Consider the following 21,096-nt stretch of genomic DNA (forward strand, 5'->3'; position numbering starts at 1 on the left):
TTTTGTTAATATTGTGGTGCTGTATCCATCCATGTCTTTGTTTGCAATTATGGAGAACCCTAGCTTGAGTCAATCGGGCTCTACTTTTGCTATAAAATGATCCTGGCAGATTGTTGACATGTTTAGCGATTTTGCCGAGGATGTTTCTATTGATCCGTGCATGCTATGTTGTTGTTCTTGCCATGCCTACCTTCTATGACATGTCTATTTGCTGGGTGTATGCTTAGTTGGTCATGCAATGCCTCGTAGTGAGTGCATCGAGCTTGTAAACATGCCTACTTGTTAACTGTTTTGCATGCTCCAGTTTTTCACTAAGTCTGAATCTGTTTATGTTTTTGCTATTTTCACATGCTTGCAATTGTACTTTCTGATCCCTTTTGGCTCAAGGTCACTAAGGGACTTTTGTTATGTGCTTAGAGTAGCTTCATGCCATGCCTTTCTTTGCCATGATATATTCCTGTAGCATGTAAATATCGTGCTCTAAACATTGCTTCCTGCTGATAAATTCCTGTCTTGTTATTTCACTAAGTCTAAAACCTGTTATCATTTGCACTTTTGCCATGCTTGTTTGAACCTGCTATTGAGTGAATTAGCCGTAGCTCAGTGTTCATATTTTGTCAAGAATCATGAGTGAATCCCTGCCATGTATTTTGTTGCCATGTTTGAGTGTTGTAGCATGTTGTTCTTGATGCATTTAGATGGCTACTTGCTGTTAATCGCAGACCGGTGCCATATTTGTTTTGATTGCCATTTCCAAACCGTGCATCCGATTCCGGTGATCTTTATATCGATTTCAACCGAAATCAACTCACCTTTCCAGTGGCACTCTTGGATTTCCAAGTTGAGGCCAGGTTCAATCATTCCTTTGCAAATCATGCATATGCATCACATGCCGCATCCTGCATATCATGCCATGTTCATGTGTTGGTTGTTTACTATGTTTTGTGCTTCTTTCCGGTGTTGCTTCTTCGGGTTGGTTCCGATAACGTCGCGCTTGTGAGGACCCGTTTTACTACGTCCGTTTGTCTTCTTCATGGACTCGTTCTTCTTCCTTGCGGGATCTCAGGCAAGATGACCATACCCTCGAAATCACTTCTATCTTTGCTTGCTAGTTGCTCGCTCTTTTGCTATGCCTATGTTGCGATACCTACCACTTGCTTATCATGCCTCCCATATGTTTAAGCCAAGCCTCTAACCCACCTTGTCCTAGCAAACTGTTGTTTGGCTATGTTACCGCTTTGCTCAACCCCTCTTATAGCATTGTTAGTTGCAGGTGAAGATTGGAGTTTGTTCCTTGTTGGAACATGGATATTTTGTTGGGATATCACAATATCTCTTATTTAATTAATGCATCTATATACTTGGTAAAGGGTGGAAGGCTCGGCCTTATGCCTGGTGTTTTGTTCCACTCTTGCCGCCCTAGTTTCCGTCATATCGGTGTTATGTTCCCGGATTTTGCGTTCCTTACACGGTTGGGTTATAATGGGAACCCCTTGACAGTTCGCCTTGAATAAAACTCCTCCAGCAAGGCCCAACATTGGGTTTACCATTCGCCACCTAGCCTTTTTCCCTTGGGAGTCGCGCATCCCGAGGGTCATCTTTATTTTAAACCCCCGGGCCAGTGCTTGTCTAAGTGTTGGTCCAAACTGAGCGATGTCCGGGGCTACCAGGGGCAACTCTGGGCTGGCCTACCCGACGTCTTGCTCATCGATGTGCCCTGAGAATGAGATATGTGCAGCTCCTATCGGGATTTGTCGGCACATCTGGGTGGCTTTGCTGGTCTTGTTTTACCATTGTCGAAATGTCTTGTAACCGAGATGCCGAGTCTGATCGGATTGTCTTGGGAGAAGGAATATCCTTCGTTGACCGTGAGAGCTTGTGATGGGATAAGTTGGGACACCCTGCAGGGATTTGAACTTTTGAAAGCTGTGCCCGCGGTTATGGGCAGATGGGAATTTGTTAATGTCCGGTTGTAGAAAACATGAAGTTGATCTTAATTAAAATACATCAACCGCGTGTGTAGCCGTGATGGTCTCTTCTCAGCGGGGTCCGAGAAGTGAACACGGCGTTGGAGTTATGTTTGGTGTAGGTTGTTCTAGGATCACTTCTTGATCATAGTTTCTCGACCGTGCTTTGCCTTATCTTCTCGCTCTCATTTGCGTATGCTAACCACCATATATGCTAGTCGCTTGGTGCAGCTCCACCTCATACCTTTTACCCTTCCTATAAGCTTAAATAATCTTGATTGCGAGGGTGTGAGATTGCTGAGTCCCCGTGACTCACAGATACTACCAAAACCAGTTTGCAGGTGCCGATGTTACCAAGCAGGTGATGCAACCGAGCTCAAGGAGGAGCTCGATGAAGATCTTGTCCTTTGTGTTGTTTCGTTCTAGTTGATCAGTAGTGGAGCCTAGTTGGGGTCGATCGGGGATCTATGTAGCTTTTGGGGTAGTCTTCTTTTATTTTGGTTCCGTAGTCGGACCTTGATTGTATCTGGACAATGTAATGCTTTATTCATGTAATTATGTGAAGTGGCGATTGTAAACCAACTATGTATCTCTTTCCCTTATGTATTACATGGGTTGTGTGAAGATTACTGAAAGGACTCCATCTTTGGAAAAGCTCGTTTGCACCTTGCATCGAATTAAACCACTCCTTTCACCGCGGATAAAGACTTGGCTCACTTGCGACATTGCTTTCAATGCGGTTATGCCTCTTAGTCGTGCCTCGACACGTGGGAGATATAGCCGCATCGAGGGCGTTACAAGTTGGTATTCAGAGCCTTCCCCGACCTTAGGAGCCCCCTGCTTGATCGAATCGTTGGCGTTGTTGAGTCTAGAAAAAAAATGTTTTGAGTCATTTAGGATTATATATAGCGGAGAGTTAGGAATTCTTTTTACTCCTCAGTCCCTTCGTCGCTCTGGTGAGGCATCCTGACATAGAGTTTTGACTCTTCTCTTCTCAAATTTCACTAAAAAAATTTTAGGATCACGCGGGTATCTTGGAATCGTTCCGATCGATTTGTGACGAGAACATTGTTCTTGGTGCCTCCTCACATTTAGGGGTTGTGGCAGTGTCCCGGGGAGTTGAGCTCCGAGGTGTTGTCATCACAATTTTATCGTTGCAGTTCTGGAATACCTGAGTTTCGCCGACATCGAAAATCTCTTTTATGCAGTTGTTAGTGAGATAACCTCGATGCCACCCAGTACTGGGGCGGGAGTTCAGGAGCATTGCCATAACTCGTATAACGGATGCTTTTCGAAGGTTGAGGTAAACGATTTCCGTAGGTTTCTTGGTTATGTGTTGAAGGATGAATACAGCTGGATGTAGGATTTGCTAGTTTTGGGTGAGATATTATGCTTCCCCTGTATCCCCAACACCTGATTGCTTAACCAGAAAATTTCGGGAGTTTATAAGTGGGAATTCAAGTAGCTCTTAGGATATCTTTCCGACAAATGTATGATATGAAATTGGGGTTTGACGTCTAGTGGTCCGCCTATCCACGGTTGGTTTTACAGTGGTCTTGTTGTGTCTTAAAGAGTCCTTGGCTATGCTGACTCGGGGACGCTTCATATGTCATGTGCAATTCCTTGTACATGATGGTGATGTACGATCGAGCCCGTGTAGGCCCCACCACGAAAACTTCGGACGAAATCTCTATCATATGTTTGTTCAGGCTTATTCTACAAACCAATCCTTTGTTTTGATTTCAGTTGTGGTATTCTAGTTGCTTCAATGTCAAGTGTTGATTCCATATCTTCCCTAAGCGGTGTTCTCATATTTCTATGTGAATACTAATCCTTCTTGATAATCGAGATTGTCATGTCAATCCCTTTTCAACCCGTGTGTCTCTCTTCAAGTGGATCCGATCATTTCAACATTAGCAAGATCAATTATCAGTTCTTCTCAACGGTGTTTGCTTCATTCGTTCCAAGTTGCCTTTGTTTTCCCACCCACCCACCCATTTTTTTTCAAGTACTCGGATTTCTTAGTTCGTTATCCATTTTATGGATATGAAGTCTCTCCATTCTTTTTAGTCAATGCTCTTATCCGGTGATTCTCATGAAGATTCTAACGGAGCCTCAAGTTCATCATCATTCATTCTTTTTCTTCTCTGGTGGATTCAAATCAAGCTTTTGGTATTGATCATATTCCTTTTCCTCGTTTCAAATACCTTCTCATACCGGTGCACATCATAATCATTCACTTTTCGCTATTCTTTGTTCTGGAGTGCTCAAGATATCTTGAAGATACGTGTTTGCACTCTGCATTCGTTCAAGCTCTTTCGAGGATGTTATCTCATTCAAGTCATTTAATTCAACTGGTGCAACCTCTCTTTTAAATCATTTCAATGGTGTTTCTTTGAGTGGACCCTAACCCATAGGTCTTTTCCCAGGATCTTACCTGACTCTTCTTATTTTCACGGAGCTTTTCTCAATCTTCTAAAGTTTGACGTAAGAATGATTTGTCATCAATCAAATGTTTTTCCCCAAGTTCTTTCAAATTCTTTTCATCGGAGGTTCATCATTTCTAATTTTCATTTCGGAGTGTCTCAACAATTCATGATGGTGTTTCTCGTCATCATTCTCAACATTTGAAGACCGACGAAGAGTTTCTCTTCAATCATATCCGTTCTCGTGAAGATTCCCAGTTCTAGCTTGATGCCATCCTGTCATAATTGTTTTCAATTGCGAGAATCCTTTTTCACCCATCCAGAGTAATTCAGAGTATTTTCAGTTTGATTCTCCGGATGCCATCATCTCATAATTATTCATTCCCAGCTTTCAGTTATTGTTTTCCTAATCATACCAGTGCATCGATCAAATATCCTATAACCAGTTCTTGATCTCTTTGTTCTCATGTGTCTAAATCCCCCTTAAGCTTCTTCGTTGATTCGCTAATTCTTCCCGGCGTTTCTTTATCTTTTCTTCGTTCATTTTCAATTCTTACGGTGGTTCATTCAATATTTCTCTTCCTTTGTTTATCATATCAATTTATTCGTTGCTTCAATCATACCGGTGGTTCATTGAAGACCTTCCCAAGTTTGCGATATATCTATCTTAATCCTTTCTACGAGAATAAGTAGCATGCCAAATCCAATATGGGTCATCATTTAATTGGTGAAGGATACGCATAACATAATTCTTATTATTGTTTCATCAAAGTGATCTAATTTCCTGCTTTTCGGAGTGGTTCATCATATCACATTCTCGGTTCGAGATGCTTTATCTTTTCTTCCGGAGTTCCAAGTTTTCACTTTATCTCATCGCAAAAGTTCCATCCAATCATCGCAAGGTTTCACCTTGTGTTTTTAACTTCTTTTTCCTTTCGTATTCATCATCCTTTTGTTACCGGAGTTCTTCATGGATGTTCTACATGATGGTTCATCAAGGACTTAATCCGTTCTCGAAATGTTCATCAAGATTCTTTTCTGAGGAGTTCAAGCATTCTCCATCTTGCAATCCGGAGTGCAATTCTTTCTTCCGTATCATTGGAGGTGGTATTACGTCATTCTTGATAATTTGAGTTCATGCTTCATGATTCACATATTGTTAAGAATGAGGTATTTTAAATCCATCAATCTCTTCATTGGAGTTATATTGGGTTATATTTCACCTAAAGCCTTCCCTAAGGATTGTTGCTGTCATGGTGTTTATAATTGACCCAAGTTTCTTCTTTTATCCTTCCGGTGAAATAAGTTCTCGTCTCCTTGTTGATATCAATCCAATTCTTTTTCCCGTGAGTGGCAGCTTGTCACCTCATAATTTGAGATGTATTCCATAAGACCATATCAAGTTTATCCTTTTGTTGTTGGATTTCCAACAACTCCGTTCGACCCTACTCTTAAAGATGCCTTTTCAAGCTTTTTTGAGGCAGAAGTTGGCTTTTCCTTCTCCATTCTCCTATTTCAATTATCTATCTTCTATTCTTTTGTTCCATAGGTATTGTGTTGTTGCTCTCTTCACTCATCATCTCGTTTTGCCAAAGATCATGCTCTTTTCATGCCTATCCATTTAACCGGAGTGTGTGCCCGCTGCTCAAGTTCTTCATTTTTATCAAGCCTTGCATATCTTCCCAACCGGAGTGCTGTTCGAATTTGTTCTTCCTTGTTCCTTTTACTAACGGGGTGCTTTCAACTTCGCTCTTTCTCGTTGCATTCTTTCTTTCAATTTGTTCAACCTCTCAAGGCTCGTGGTTTCACTCATTTGTCAAAGAAGCAACTTAGTTTTACCTCTTCTCTTTCTCTTCCGTTTTCCCTCCGGTGCCAATCTAGATCTCAGGATGAGATCCTCTCGTAGTGGTGGAGTGTTGTAGCGCCCCGAGACCGATGTGCCAGGTGTCTTCCAGTTATTCGCTGTTGTTGCCTTGTCATTGCTTACGTGTCATACATTTCATATCATGTCATCATGTGCATCGCATTTACATACATGTTCGTCTCATGCATCCAAGCATTTCCCCGTTGTCCGTTTTGCAATCCGGCGCTCCTATGTCCTCCGGTGCCCCTTTCTACCTCTTTTCGTGTGCGGGTGTTAATCGTTTTTGGATTGGACCGAGACTAGTCATGCGGCCTTGGTTTACTACCGGTAGACCGCCTCTCAAGTTTCGTGCCATTTGGACTTCGTTTGATACTCCAATGGTTAACCGAGGGACCGAAAAGGCCTCGTGTGTGTTGCAGCCCAACACGTCTCCAAAGTGGCCCAAACCCCACCTAAGTCTCCTCCATCATCTCGGTCATTCGATCACGATCGCGTGGCCGAAAACCGCACCTCATTTGGACTCTCCTAGCTCCCTCTACCTATAAATATGTGCTCTCCTCCGAAATCTCGCGCAGATGAAATCCTAAATATTTCCCTGCACGCCGCCGGACATGTCCGTGCCCGCCGGACGCGTCCAGCCGCCACCTCACTCCGGCAAATCACGTCGTGACACGTCATCACCGCCACCTCCCACCTCCAATCATGCCTCGCCACCTCAGCGCCTCCTCCCTCTCTCTCCTCCCGCGCCTCGCGAGGCCGCGGTCCATCGCTGGGCACCGACGCCGCCGCTCGCCCGGTGCCCGCCACCCTCTCGCCGTTGACCCGCTGCCAGGAGGGCGCCTCCGCCGCCAGACCCCGCCGCGGCCGCGCCCTAGCTGCCGCCGCGGGCTGCCTTCACCGCCGCGCCTCCGCACCTCTCGACCGGTGCCGCCCCGCGCTGCTCGCCGGAGCCCGCGCCGTCCTCGCCGGATCCAGCTCTGGCCGCCTCTCCCTCATCTTCTCCGGCGACTCCGTCGTGATTCCGGTGATCCTAGGACTCGGTTCCGCTACAGTAACCCCAGATCCAGATCCAGATTCAGTTCAGGTTGACTTTTTGACCTAATTCCAGATATTTTTTTGCATATTTTAACATGCCATAACTCTGCATTCGTGGCTGCAGTTTGTCCGTGTAGCATATCAAAATGTTCATCTCGACGAGTACATCATTTCATCCCATTGCATCATTTTCATTTGACCTCATCTTGATGCCCTAAATGTCGTTGGAAGAGGGCTATGTGATGTTTATGTCAGATCTGTTTCAGCAAATGGCCTTTTGTCATTTTTGCCATGATTAATGTGTGCATGCTATGATCTTGAGCTCTACATGTGTTTTGTAGAATGCCATGCCATCTTTACAGGGGTGTATGCCATGTATTTTTGTGATCTTTGTGGTGACTAGCACAAGCATGCAAAGTAGCTTACTCAATGATGCTGATTTCAGGGACTTAGAATTTCACTAAGTCCTTGGCCTGCTTTTGTTTTTATACCATATGTTCATGTTGTTTCCTAGTGATCCGTGCCTCTTTTGAGGATGATCAGTAATGATGTTTTGTTAATATTGTGGTGCTCTATCCATCCATGTCTTTGTTTGCAATTACGGAGCACCCTAGCTTGAGTCAATCGAGCTCTACTTTTGCTACAAAATGATCCTGGCAGATTATTGACATTTTAGCGATTTTGCCGAGGATGTTGCTATTGATCCGTGCATGCTATGTTGTTGTTCTTGCCATGACTAGCTTCTATGCCATGTCTATTTGTGGGTGTATGCTTAGTTGGTCACGCAATGCCTCGTAGTGAGTGCATCGAGCTTGTAAACATGCCTACTTGTTAACTGTTTTGCATGCTACAGTTTTTCACAAAGTCTGAATCTGTTTATGTTTTTGCTATGTTCACATGCTTGCAATTGTACTTTCTGATCCCTTTTGGCTCAAGGTCACTAAGGGAATTTTGTTATGTGCTTAGAGTAGATTCATGCCATGCCTTGCTTTGCCATGATATATTCCTGTAGCATGTACTTATCGTGCTCAAAACATTGCTTCCTGTTGATAAATTCCTGTCTTGTTATTTCACTAAGTCTGAAACCTGTTATCATTTGCACTTTTGCCATGCTTGTTTGAACCAGCTATTGAGTGAGTTAGCCGTAGCTCAGTGTTCATCTTTTGTCAAGCATCATGAGTGGATCCCTGCCATGTATTTTGTTGCCATGTTTGAGTGTTGTAGCATGTTGTTCTTGATGCATTTAAATGGCTACTTGCTGTTAATCGCAGACCGGTGCCATATTTGTTTTGCTTGCCATTTCCAAACCGTGCATCCGATTATGGTGATCTTTATATCGATTTCAACAGAAATCAACTCACCTTTCCAGTGGCACTGTTGGATTTCCAAGTTGAGGCCAGGTTCAATCATTCCTTTGCAAATCATGCATATGCATCACATACCGCATCCCGCATATTATGCCATGTTCATGTGTTTGTTGTTTACTATGTTGTGTGCTTTTTTCCGGTGTTGCTTCTTCGGGTTGGTTCCAATAACGTCGCGTTTGTGAGGACCCATTCGACTACGTGCGTTTGTCTTCTTCATGGACTCGTTCTTCTTCCTTGCGGGATCTCAGGCAAGATGACCATACCCTCGAAATCACTTCTATCTTTGCTTGCTAGTTGCTCGCTCTTTTGCTATGCCTATGCTGCGATACCTACCACTTGCTTATCATGCCTCCCATATTGTTTAAGCCAAGCCTCTAACCCACCTTGTCCTAGCAAACCATTGTTTGGTTATGTTACCGCTTTGCTCAGCCCCTCTTATAGCGTTGTTAGTTGCAGGTGAAGATTGGAGTTTGTTCCTTGTTGGAACATGGATATTTTGTTAGGATATCACAATATCTCTTATTTAATTAATGCATCTATATACTTGGTAAAGGGTGGAAGGCTCGGCCTTATGCCTGGTGTTTTGTTCCACTCTTGCCGCCCTAGTTTCCATCATATCGGTGTTATGTTCCTGGATTTTGCGTTCCTTACACGGTTGGGTTATAATGGGAACCCCTTGACAGTTCGCCTTAAATAAAACTCCTCCAGCAAGGCCCAACATTAGTTTTACCATTCGCCACCTAGCCTTTTTCCCTTGGGAGTCACGCATCTCGAGGGTCATCTTTATTTTAAACCCCCGGGCCAGTGCTTGTCTAAGTGTTGTTGGTCCAAACTGAGCGATGTCCGGGGCTACCAGGGGTAACTCTGGGCTGGCCTACCCGACGTCTTGCTCATCCGGTGTGCCCTGAGAATGAGATATGTGCAGCTCCTATCGGGATTTGTTGGCACATCTGGGTGGCTTTGCTGGTCTTGTTTTACCATTGTCGAAATGTCTTGTAACCGGGATGCCGAGTCTGATCGGATTGTCTTGGGAGAAGGAATATCCTTCGTTCACCGTGAGAGCTTGTGATGGGATAAGTTGGGACACCCCTGCAGGGATTTTAACTTTCGAAAGCCATGCCCGCGGTTATGGGCAGATGGGAATTTGTTAATGTCCGGTTGTAGAAAACCTGAAGTTGATCTTAATTAAAATACATCAACCGCGTGTGTAGCCATAATGGTCTCTTCTCGGCGGGGTCCGGGAAGTGAACACCGCGTTGGAGTTATGTTTGGCGTAGGTTGTTCTAGGATCACTTCTTGATCATAGTTTCTCGACCGTGCTTTGCCTTCTCTTCTCGCTCTCATTTGCGTATGCTAGCCACCATATATGCTAGTCGCTTGCTGCAGCTCCACCTCATAACTTTTACCCTTCCTACAAGCTTAAATAGTCTTGATCGTGAGGGTGTGAGTTTGCTGAGTCCCCGTGACTCACAGATAGTTCCAAAACCAGTTTGCAGGTGCCGATGTTACCAAGCAGGTGACGCAACCGAGCTCAAGGAGGAGCTCGATGAAGATCTTGTCCTTTGTGTTGTTTCATTCTAGTTGATCAGTAGTGGAGCCCAGTTGGGGTCGATCGGGGATCTGTGTAGCTTTTGGGGTAGTCTTCTTTTATTTTGGTTCCGTAGTCGGACCTTGATTGTATCTGGACGATGTAATGCTTTATTCAACTAATTGTGTGAAGTGGCGATTGTAAGCCAACTATGTATCTCTTTCCCTTATGTATTACATGGGTTGTGTGAAGATTACCTCACTTGCGACATTGCTTTCAATGCGGTTATGCCTCTAAGTCGTGCCTCGACACATGGGAGATATAGCCGCTTCGAGGGCATTACAGCTTTGGTCCTCAGTCCAATTATGGACGACTTTTGTCTCACTAAGGTGCTCATGGACAGCGGCAGCGGATTAAACCTCATTTATGAGGAAACTCTCCAAAAAATGGAAATAGACAGCAACCATATTGAGCAAAGCAGTACGACCTTCCGAGGAATCATCCCTAGTCGGGAGATAGTTGCGCTGGGAAAATCACACTTGATGTGGTATTCGGCACTCCGGAGAATTACATGTCCGAAGAAATTACATTCCAAGTGGCCCCGTTCAGTAGCAGATACCACGCCCTTCTAGGGCGGGAGGCATTCACGATTTTTCAAGCCATACCCCATTACAGGTACATCAAGCTCAAAATTCCCGGACCCAAGGGAATTATCACTCTAGCTAGTGATCCGGACATAGCACTCCGCGCCGAGAACAAAACAGCCACACTAGCCCTCGAGGAATTATCCGAAGCCCTTGTGGCGGAGGAGTTAACTGCGCTGCGCTCCATGATGGACAGGGACGACGTGATACTAGACAAAAGATCCAAGTCCACCTCCTTTAAACCAGCGGATGAAATAGTTAAATTCCAAGTCCATCCAACGGACCCTACAAAAACAGTATCCATTGGGGCACAGTTAGACCCCGCTGTAGACGCCGCACTACGGGAGTTTCTGCGCGAGAATTGGGATATATTCGCCTGGCATCCTTCAAACATGCCAGGAATCCCATGCAGATTGACCGAGCATAGCCTTAATATTCTAAAAGGATTCAAGCCGGTCAAGCAGACTCTTCGGCGTTTCTCTGAACCTAAGCGGCAAGCCATGGGAGAGGAGCTGGCCAAGCTGCTGGAAGCCGGATTCATTAAAGAAATAAAACATTCGAATTGGCTAGCAAACCTGGTGATGGTACCAAAGAAGGACAAATCCTGGCGCCTATTTTTCGACTTCAAAGACCTTAATAAGGCTTGCCCAAAGGATCCCTTCCCACTCCCCCGCATCGATCAAATCATCGACGCTACCGCAGGACACGAATCATTGTGCTTCCTTGATGCATACTCCGGTTACCACCAGATTAAGATGACGGAGTCTGATCAAGACGCAACGGCATTTATCATGCCATACGGCCCCTTCTATTTTAACACAATGCCCTCCGGGCTCAAAAACGCCGGCGCAACATATCAGCGCATGATCCAGACATGTCTGGAAAAGCAGATTGGTAAGACTGTGGAGGCATATGTAGACGATGTGGTCATTAAAACCAGACACATCGACTCTTTAATAGACGACTTGAGGCTCACGTTCACCAATCTCCGAACATACGACATTAAGCTCAATCCGGAAAAATGTGTTTTCGGTGTTCCCGCCGGAAAGCTCCTGGGCTTCATCGTCTCCAGTAGAGGAATCGAAGCAAATCCGGCTAAAATCCAAGCTCTATCGCAGTTGGCTATCCCAACTGACCTCAAGCAAATCCAGAAATTGACTGGATGTGTGGCGGCTTTAAGCCGCTTTATCTCCCGATTAGGAGAAAAGGCACTTCCCCTTTATCGCCTTCTTCGGCGCACCGAACACTTCGAGTGGACGGACGCAGCCACGGCCGGACTGGAAGAAATAAAAGCCATCCTGCCACCAACCCAATCCTGGCCACACCAACTGTTAGCGAACCAATGCTATTATATATAGTGCCAACTCACCAAGTTGTAAGCGCAGTGCTCGTCGTCGAACGAGAGATGGACGGACAAAAATTCCCACTTCAAAAGCCGGTATATTATGTATCCACCGTCCTCACTCCATGCAAATCACAGTACCCTCATTACCAAAAGATAGCATAGGCGGTATTTATGGCATCCCGGAAATTACGACACTACTTTCAGGAGTGTTCGATTACGGTGGCCTCCGAAGTACCACTCAATGACATAATAAACAACCGCGATGCCACGGGCCGGATTGCCAAATGGGCCATCGAGCTCCTCCCGTTCGACATAACATATAATCCACGATGAGCCATTAAGTCGCAAGTACTGGCCGGTTTTGTTGCCAAATGGATAGAAGCCGAACTCCCTAAAGAGTATGGCGCATACTCCAATTGGATCATGCACTTCGACGGCTCTAAAATGCTGGTTGGTCTGGGGGCTGGTGTCGTCTTGACGTCCCCCACCAGAGACACGGTGCAATACGTGCTCCAAATACTATATACAGACTCCAATAACGTAACCGAATATGAGGCCCTATTACACGGCCTCCGGATGGTAGTCTCCATGGGCATCCAACGCCTAGAGGTGCGTGGGGACTCGAACCTCGCAATATCCCAAATAAATGGAGACTTCGATGCTAAGGATCCGAAAATGGTGGCATATCGCAACGCCGTCCTCAAAATGTCAGCTCGGTTCGAGGGGCTTGAATTCCACCATGTGACTCGGGAAAACAACCAGGCGGCGGACATCCTAGCCCGTATCGGCGCTAAACGCGACCCTGTCCCACCGAACATCTTCCTGGAAAGACTATTTAAACCATCCGTGGTATGGAAAGGGGACACCGGCAAAAATAGTCCGGACCCGACCACAACCCCAGATACCGAATACTCTGACACAATCGGAGGCTCTGCCACCGAAATAACACCTTCAGCCCATGTGATAATGGCCGTCATCGCCCCGTGGACAGAACCATTCCTCGCCTACCTAACTAGACAGGAATTACCCGAGGACCAAAATGAGGCCCCTTGCATAGTGCGTCGATCTAAAGCCTACAAGGTCCATGAGGGAGAGCTTTATAAGAAAAGCACAACCGGAGTCCTTCAAAGGTGCATCTCTGAAGTGGAAGGGCGGAAGCTTTTGGCAGAAATTCATGCCGGACTCGGCGGCCACCACGCCGCAGCCCGGGCCCTTGTAAGCAAGGCCTTCCATACAGGTTTCTATTGGCCGACGGCCCAGGCAGATGCACAACATCTGGTACAACATTGTGTTGGTTGCCAGCTTTTCGCAAACCAAAGCCACATGCCACCTACCGCCCTCCAAACAATCCCCATTACTTGGCCCTTTGCGGTCTGGGGGCTCGATATGGTCGGACCCCTCAAAGGGGGAACCCATAAGAAAAAATACTTACTGGTCATGGTGGATAAATTCACCAAATGGATAGAAGCCAAACCTGTCAAAACGGCTGAATCCGGATCGGTGATAGAGTTCATATCCGGGGTTGTACACCATTATGGCGTCCCCCACAGCATCATCACTGAAAACGTCAAGAACTTTACAGCCGACGAGGTGAAACTTTGGTGCAGCAACATGGGCATCAAGCTCGATTATGCTTCTGTCTATCATCCACAAACTAACGGTCAAGTCAAATGATCGAATGGTCTTATCATGAGCGGCATTAAACCTAGATTAGTCCGATCTTTAAAGGAATCATACACTCATTGGGTAGAGGAGCTTGACTCAGTACTTTGGGGGCCATGGACCACGCCGAATCGCACTACCGGATACACACCGTTTTTATGGTGTACGGCGCCGAGGCGGTGCTGCCTTGCGACATAATTCATGACTCACCTCGAATGCGCATGTACGAAGAAAGAGAGGCCGAGCTCGATCGGCAGGATAGTTTGGATGCCCTGGAGGAGGAGCGCGATGTGGCAAAAGCCCGTTCCGCATTCTATCAGCAACATGCTCAAAGGTATCAAAGCAGAGAACTGCGGGCCAAAACCTATAACGTTGGCAAACTAGTTCTACGTTTGCCGGAGAAGAAAAAGAACAAGCTCAAGCCCAAATGGGAAGGTCCCTTCATTATCGACTAGGTTCTGACCGGTGGAGCGTACCGTCTGCGGGATGCATCGAATAATTGACTCGAGCCAAACCCATGGAACGCAGCGAGACTCCGAAGATTCTACGCCTAGCGCCGGACTCTATGTTCGTCTCCTTACCTCCATGAATTTTTTGCACATCTGTTTCTTTCTCTCTTTCTTTCTCTCTTTTCTCTTCAAGGCCCTAAAGGGCTACACTTGTGTCTTGGTTACACAATCTTGACGCGCTAACCGCGCTCAATATACCCGGGGGCTTCCTATACAGAAGCTTAATATAATTACCTTTCTGGGCTTTATGCCCCGCACATGTGTTATTCTTCTGCATGTACCTTTTTTCGCCATTATATGCATCGATATGACTTAAGTTTTGGCCAAGCTAGGTTGCCTGGCTCTTATATCTATGCCCTGCGTTCCTGTTAATTCGGCTAGGGCATAAGGGGAGCACCTCTGCGATTGTTACTGCCGGGTCAGACGGATGTGTACCTCATACTGGGTGAAGCCGAAAGCTAGCGTTCTTAAGGGAATATTCGGTCGGCGAATAAAAGATGACTTTCATTTCAATTACTACACGCCCCCAGATGTTTTTAGCCTGCGTCTCGCAGTTCGAACATGCACATTAGGGCATGCGTACCCAGGGAAAGGAACCCTTAACGGAACTATTCTCCCTAGAAGATGTTTCTTACTATCCATGTAATATAACATAATTAGTTGGATACTTGTCTGTTCAAGCACTTATGACCCCTACGCCTGGTTTCCATGCATACCCTGGTTTTTATATAACCGAGTGGGTATTAGGATACACTCCGGACTATCGGGTCCAGAGGTTGAAGTGAAAAGGTCCGCCATGACAAATGATTTACAATCCGGCTAGGGACATTACATATGTCACTTGAAGTACACAGTCACTAAGACTGATTAAATTCTTCTTCTATACCATCCAACAGGCTGTCTAGCCTACAATCTTGTTGGGAATACTTTGCGGCTAATTCTACTTGATCATACACTAAACTGGCGGGGATCTCTTTCCCATCGGGCCCCATAGGTCCGACCTTGGCCATGCGGTTTGGGTCAGCCTTGGTATATCGTGTCTTCACCATAGCCCAGGCTTCCCTCGCACCTTGTCCGCAGGTTGATATCTTCCACAATTGGAAGCGCCACCGCGCTCCCTTGAGCTTCTCTATAAGCTCCCCCATGCCTCCTGGCGGGGACGCGGATGGCCACAAGGCTTGAGCAATACTCTGCATCACCTGCCGAACTTGTTCGTGCAGTTGTGAGAGCTCTGGTAGAAGATCACCCGAAGACCCGAGAATCTTGAGCAACTCCGGCAACACCACTAACGTCATCTGGATCGGATTCTTCTTGAGCAACCATTGCTTTCCCATCTCCCTTTTTGAGCTTGGAGTTCAAAGGATTTGGCAGCTTCTTCTTGGGAAACCTTGGTTTATCTTCTCTCTTCTCATAAGGGCACTCGTTGGAGAAGTGGTTGGTTTCTTCATAGTTGTAGCATTTTCTTACTTTCTTCTTTTGAAACCTACCCTTGAATTTTCCCGCGCTAAACTTCTTGACAAAGAGAGCCATGTCTTCATATGAAGGGCCCTCATCGGATTCAACCTCATCACCATCTTCTTCGTCATCATCATCTTCTTCTTCACTTTGCTCATCTTCACATACATGCTTGGCCTTCAATGCAAGATTGATCTTCGACGATGGAGTACCATGCATGGCAAGATGTTTTGTAGCATTTGCCTTTGACTCTTCAAATAGTTGGAAAGTGGATATGATGTCATCTGTAGTCATTTCCTTGAAGGCATGGTGTTGTCTGATGTCCCATACCATCTGATGGTGATATGGAGCAAGAGCATGGAGCAACTTGTCCACAAGGAATCGCTTAGTCATGTTAAATCCATCTTGTGTCTTGTCACACTCACACGACTCAATATCAGCGGTGAGAGTCATGAGACGCTCAAGGAGTTGATTTGGAGTTTCCCCTTTCTCCATACAAAAGTTTGCAATTGTCCCTTAGCAATTTCATATTGAGCACTCCGGAGGGTGCAGGTACCGGTCTTGGATCTTATAATACTTTCCCATAATTCCTTGGCACTTGTGATGTGTATGAAAGGTCTCCTTTGCTTTTCAACCATAACTCTCCTTATACACATGATTGAAGTGTAATTGAGATTCTTGTCATAAATTTCTCTTGGTGTAGGATTCTTTGGATCAACCACATGGTAACCATACTCCAAGATCTCTAGCATCTCATCGTTTCCATATCGAAGATGATCCTGCATAGCAACTCTCCACAAAGCAAAATCGGAAGTGGCATCAAGTAAAGGAGGTTTGCCTTGAGAGTTATATTTTGGTTTCTCAACTTGGGGTCTTGCATAAAGCCAAGGAACACTAGAGTGTTCATTGCTAGGAGGTTGTTGACCAAGTGACGGAGTAGGCACAGTTGGCCTCGAGGCTGCACCACCCAAAAGTGGTGCAAGCACCGTGGACAATGTGGCTATCCTCATTTGGACCAAGGCCTCGACAGAAGCATCATGCTCCTCCTTTTGCTTAGCAAGGGCCCATTCTAGATCCTCAGAAGTAAAGGTCTTGACTTCAGAAGAAGCCTCGCCTTTATCCTTCGGATCTACAACAAGGGGAGTCCCATCGGGGTTCATCTCGCTCTAGGGAGGTTAAGCCACAAGAATAGAGCACGAGGCTCTGATACCAATTGAAAGGATCGAGATGGACCTAGAGGGGGGTGAATAGGTACAACTACAAATTTTAATTGTTACTTAACAATTTTTAGGCAATAATGCGGAATGTGAAAGTGAGCCTAACAATTGCAAGTGAAGTACTAAGTACTAAGCAGGTAACACAAGTAGTAACTAGGCAAATACAAAGTGATGAAGTAAGTGCTAAGAGACAAGTAACCACAAGTAGAGAGTTTGGGTTAGGGATAACCGCAACTCTGGGAGACGAGGATGTATGCCGATGTTCACTTCCTTGGAGGGAAGCTACGTCACCGTTAGAGAGGTGGATGTTACCACGAAGGCACACCAACGCCACGAAGGCTCACCCTATTCTCCCTTTGAGACAACACCATGAAGGCGTTTCTCAACCACTAGTGGTAGACCTTGGGGTGGTCTCCAAACCCTCACAAACTTTTCGGGGGTAATCACAAAGATCGATTCCTCTCCGAAAGACTCCTACCGCCTAGGAGTCTCCAACCTCCAAGAGTAACAAGATCGGTGGGGAAAAGCTCAAGACTTGCTCAAATCACAAATTCCTTTGGTGCAAAGATGGAGTAGGGGTGGATCTAGCACTTGATTGGACAACTTCTCTCAAATGCTCTCAAATCCCTTGGGGATCTAAGATTTGGTGTGGAGGTGTAAGAGAGAGAGTGAGATGTGTTCTAGGGTTTGTTCAAGAGTGAATGGTCAACCCTCTCCCGTGGAGAAGAGGGGCTATATATAGTGTGAGCTTGAATATGGCCGTTTTAGTGTAAGTGAGTGAGCAGGCCGGACATCCGGGCTAGGGGCCGGATATCCGGCATGGTAAGCTGCGAGAACAGAACAAAAACAGAAGAAGAGAACAGAGGGGCCAGACATCCGGGGCCCAAGCCCAGACATCCGGCATAACAGGAAGGCCCGGACATCCGGCAGGTGGCCGGACATCCGGCGCGCAGCCCAGCATAAACACGTCCTCTGGACAGCTATGCCCGGATATCCGGCCGAGAAGCCCGGACATCCGGGGTAGAGGGCCGGACATCCGGCAGCAGCACAACCCAAAACTGCATACTGGAATGGCTAGGCCCGGATATCTGGCATGAGGCTCGGACATCCGGCGTGATGCCCGGACATCCGGCCTTAAGCCCGGACATCCGGCATCCCAGACACAGAACCATGTAGATTTTATCATGAGCAAATATGGCAAGGATATTTTTTGGCAAGAGCAAGCTTTTTATCTATCCCAATCGATCCCCTCTTAATAGTGCGGGATCCTATACTCAAGAAAACAAAATATGTATTCAACTTTTATGCTTCATCCTTGAGTAAAATCACTCTGTATGCTCTTGATCCACACACTTCGATGAACCGGGGGCTAACACCTGAGATTTACTTGACAACCATTGTTAGACCCCCTACATGTACATTGTCATCAACATCAAAACATAATATAAGGACATGATTGCTCTTTTAATCTCCCCCTTTTTGTTTGTTGATGACAATCACACATGTAGTATCATAGATTTAATAAATAATCTTAGCATTTGACAAACATGAGAGTAAAAAAGGTACAAAACATGTAGATGTTTCTATTTACTTTTAGCTCCCCCTCATTACAAAACATGTAGATGTTTATGTTAGGGTACTCAATATAATACTTCGTATGGTAGCATATGTAGCTTCAAGAGATATACATGTGAGAAATATGCACATATGAAACCATAATAACTCATAGACTAAAAACATTTCATAATCACAAGATAATTCATAGCCACACGATAATAACATAGTACCAGAGGTAGCACATTAACACAAATAGCCAACACATAACATAGTTTCACATGATCAAGGTAGCACATTAACACAAATAGCATGGCCATACTAAGATACTACTTCTCCCCCTTTGACATCAACAAGGAAAAAGGGGTGAAAAAACAAATAGGCTGGGTCACTCCTGGTGGATGTCATCATCAGTAGCAAAGAACTTGGGGTAGTCAGTGTGAGACGGGAATCCGAAAGTGTAAGTGGATGGAGCCGCAGGAATGGGATCATCCTCACACACGGGGATCCCACGGTCACGGAGACGCTGCTTGAGCTGATTCTTGGAGATGATGAGGCGCTTCTGAACATCATGATTCTGTTGACAGCTGAAGGTGATTGCCCTCATGATAGCAGACTGAGCCTTGCCGAAGAACGAGGCAAGGCGTCCATGAGGGGCAGCCGAAGAAGATGGAATGGACGAACCAGTGGGCTGAGTAGGAGCAGCTGTCTGCCCACCAGCAGACCTCCTAGGCTGAGTAGAAGCAGCAGCCACTGCACACATATGAGGAGGAGGTTTCCAAATGGAGTGCACAGCTGTCTTAACCACCTCAAAGGGAGCAGTGTGATCAATTAAAGCCTGAATAAATGGAGCATGAGGGAACTGGCGAGTCTGGGATCTCATGCCAAATGAAATTTGCTATGTCCAGAGGCTCAGTGGGTTTGTCATGCATACGAACCATCAAGTCAATGCAATAGTTGCGAGCCCTCGAGCGATCTCCCTTTTTAGGGTAGAGAGTGCGAAGCACACACTGATAGAGGATGTAGAAGGGAGCACGGAAGATGGAGACCTCATTGACTGGATATTCTTTTTCTTCGTCAGTGAGCTGAGAGGTAGGTTTGACAAGTGGCAAGCAAGCATCAATCCCTTTAGGCTTGTACTCTGGATCCATACTGTGGATGCAGTGGCCAACCCCGGAGAGACCTAAAATCTGAACAAACCTGTCATAGGTAATGCTCAGTGTAGTGTCATCGGTCATCCAAGTGAGAGTGTTGTCTGGACCAAAGAAACAGGTGGCATAGAACTGTAGAATGGCAGCTTCACTCCAATCACACTTGAAAGTCAGTGCGGAAGCAAGAGTCATATCCTCAATGATCTTGACCGGATTGTTAGGGAACATGGCAGGGTTATCACGCAGAAAGTTGAGATCCACATATGAGTGAGGAGCAAGACCACGCCCATGGGCAAAACTGGAATAGAGGTCCTGCTGCATACGAGTTCAGAACCGAGGATCTTCGGCATCAGCCACCATCTCATATTGATTGACATCCCGACGGAACAGAAGATATGGCCCCGCCCCCACAGTTGTGAAGTCGTGAGTGGGACGACCTCTACTGTCAGGAAGCTCCATGGAGATGCGACGACCATCGACAATGGGCAATGCAGAACCACAAACTTGAGGCACCGGTGCCCTCCTAGTACCGGGCTTGGACTGTCCAATAGACTGTCTTGGTGCACCGTCATCTTCTTCCTCGCCAACATAGTCCACATCATCTGGATCCGAGGCCGACGGACTTGTGGATGGTGCCCGCTTCTTCTTCTTCTTGGTGGCGGTCTTCTTCTTCTTAGGTCGAGCATGCTCATCGGAGTCGGTTGAGCCTTGTCGGCGATCAATTGGAATGGATAATGAATAGGTCCCGATGAGAAGAAGCCAACAAGTAGGAACACGGATAAAACAATTTAAACAATGGGATGAGCATTTTTGATCATGATCATAGAACAAGTCCAGTGATAGAGCAAAAATTGCGACATATCCATGATTTAAAATGATTAGCCGAGTACATAGGAAGATTTCTAGGCTGAGGCAAGAGACACCACAACACTAGCAAGATATAGATGACAGGATTTGCACGAGAGAATGAAACCCTAAGATTTTTCGGTCACCATTCAAGTAGGCTGGAGTAGAGATAGCATCCATACCCCGGGAAGAAGGTGCAGGGCGCTGGGGACCGCAGTTCTTGGTTCGTGCCATGAGGAACTCTGGCGGTGAATCCCATGATACACCGGTCCCTCCCGAAATATTCACTCAACAACTCAAGAAATGGATTGGATAGGATCGTAGATCGGGAGGAGAGGAGTCCGTGAGCAGGAGATCGGGGCCGGAGGTCGGTGGAGATGGCCGGGGCAGCACCAGAGTGATGACCCGCCGGCAGCGACTGTGAGGAGAGATGAGGGGAGGAACGAGAGAAGTGAGGAACTGCCCCCAAATCCCACACTCCTCCCCGGGGATATGCGACTGCGTGCGACGGGCCGGACATCCGGGG

This window comes from Triticum dicoccoides, chromosome 2A (genome assembly GCF_002162155.2).
Source record: "Triticum dicoccoides isolate Atlit2015 ecotype Zavitan chromosome 2A, WEW_v2.0, whole genome shotgun sequence".
Lineage (NCBI taxonomy): Eukaryota > Viridiplantae > Streptophyta > Magnoliopsida > Poales > Poaceae > Triticum > Triticum dicoccoides.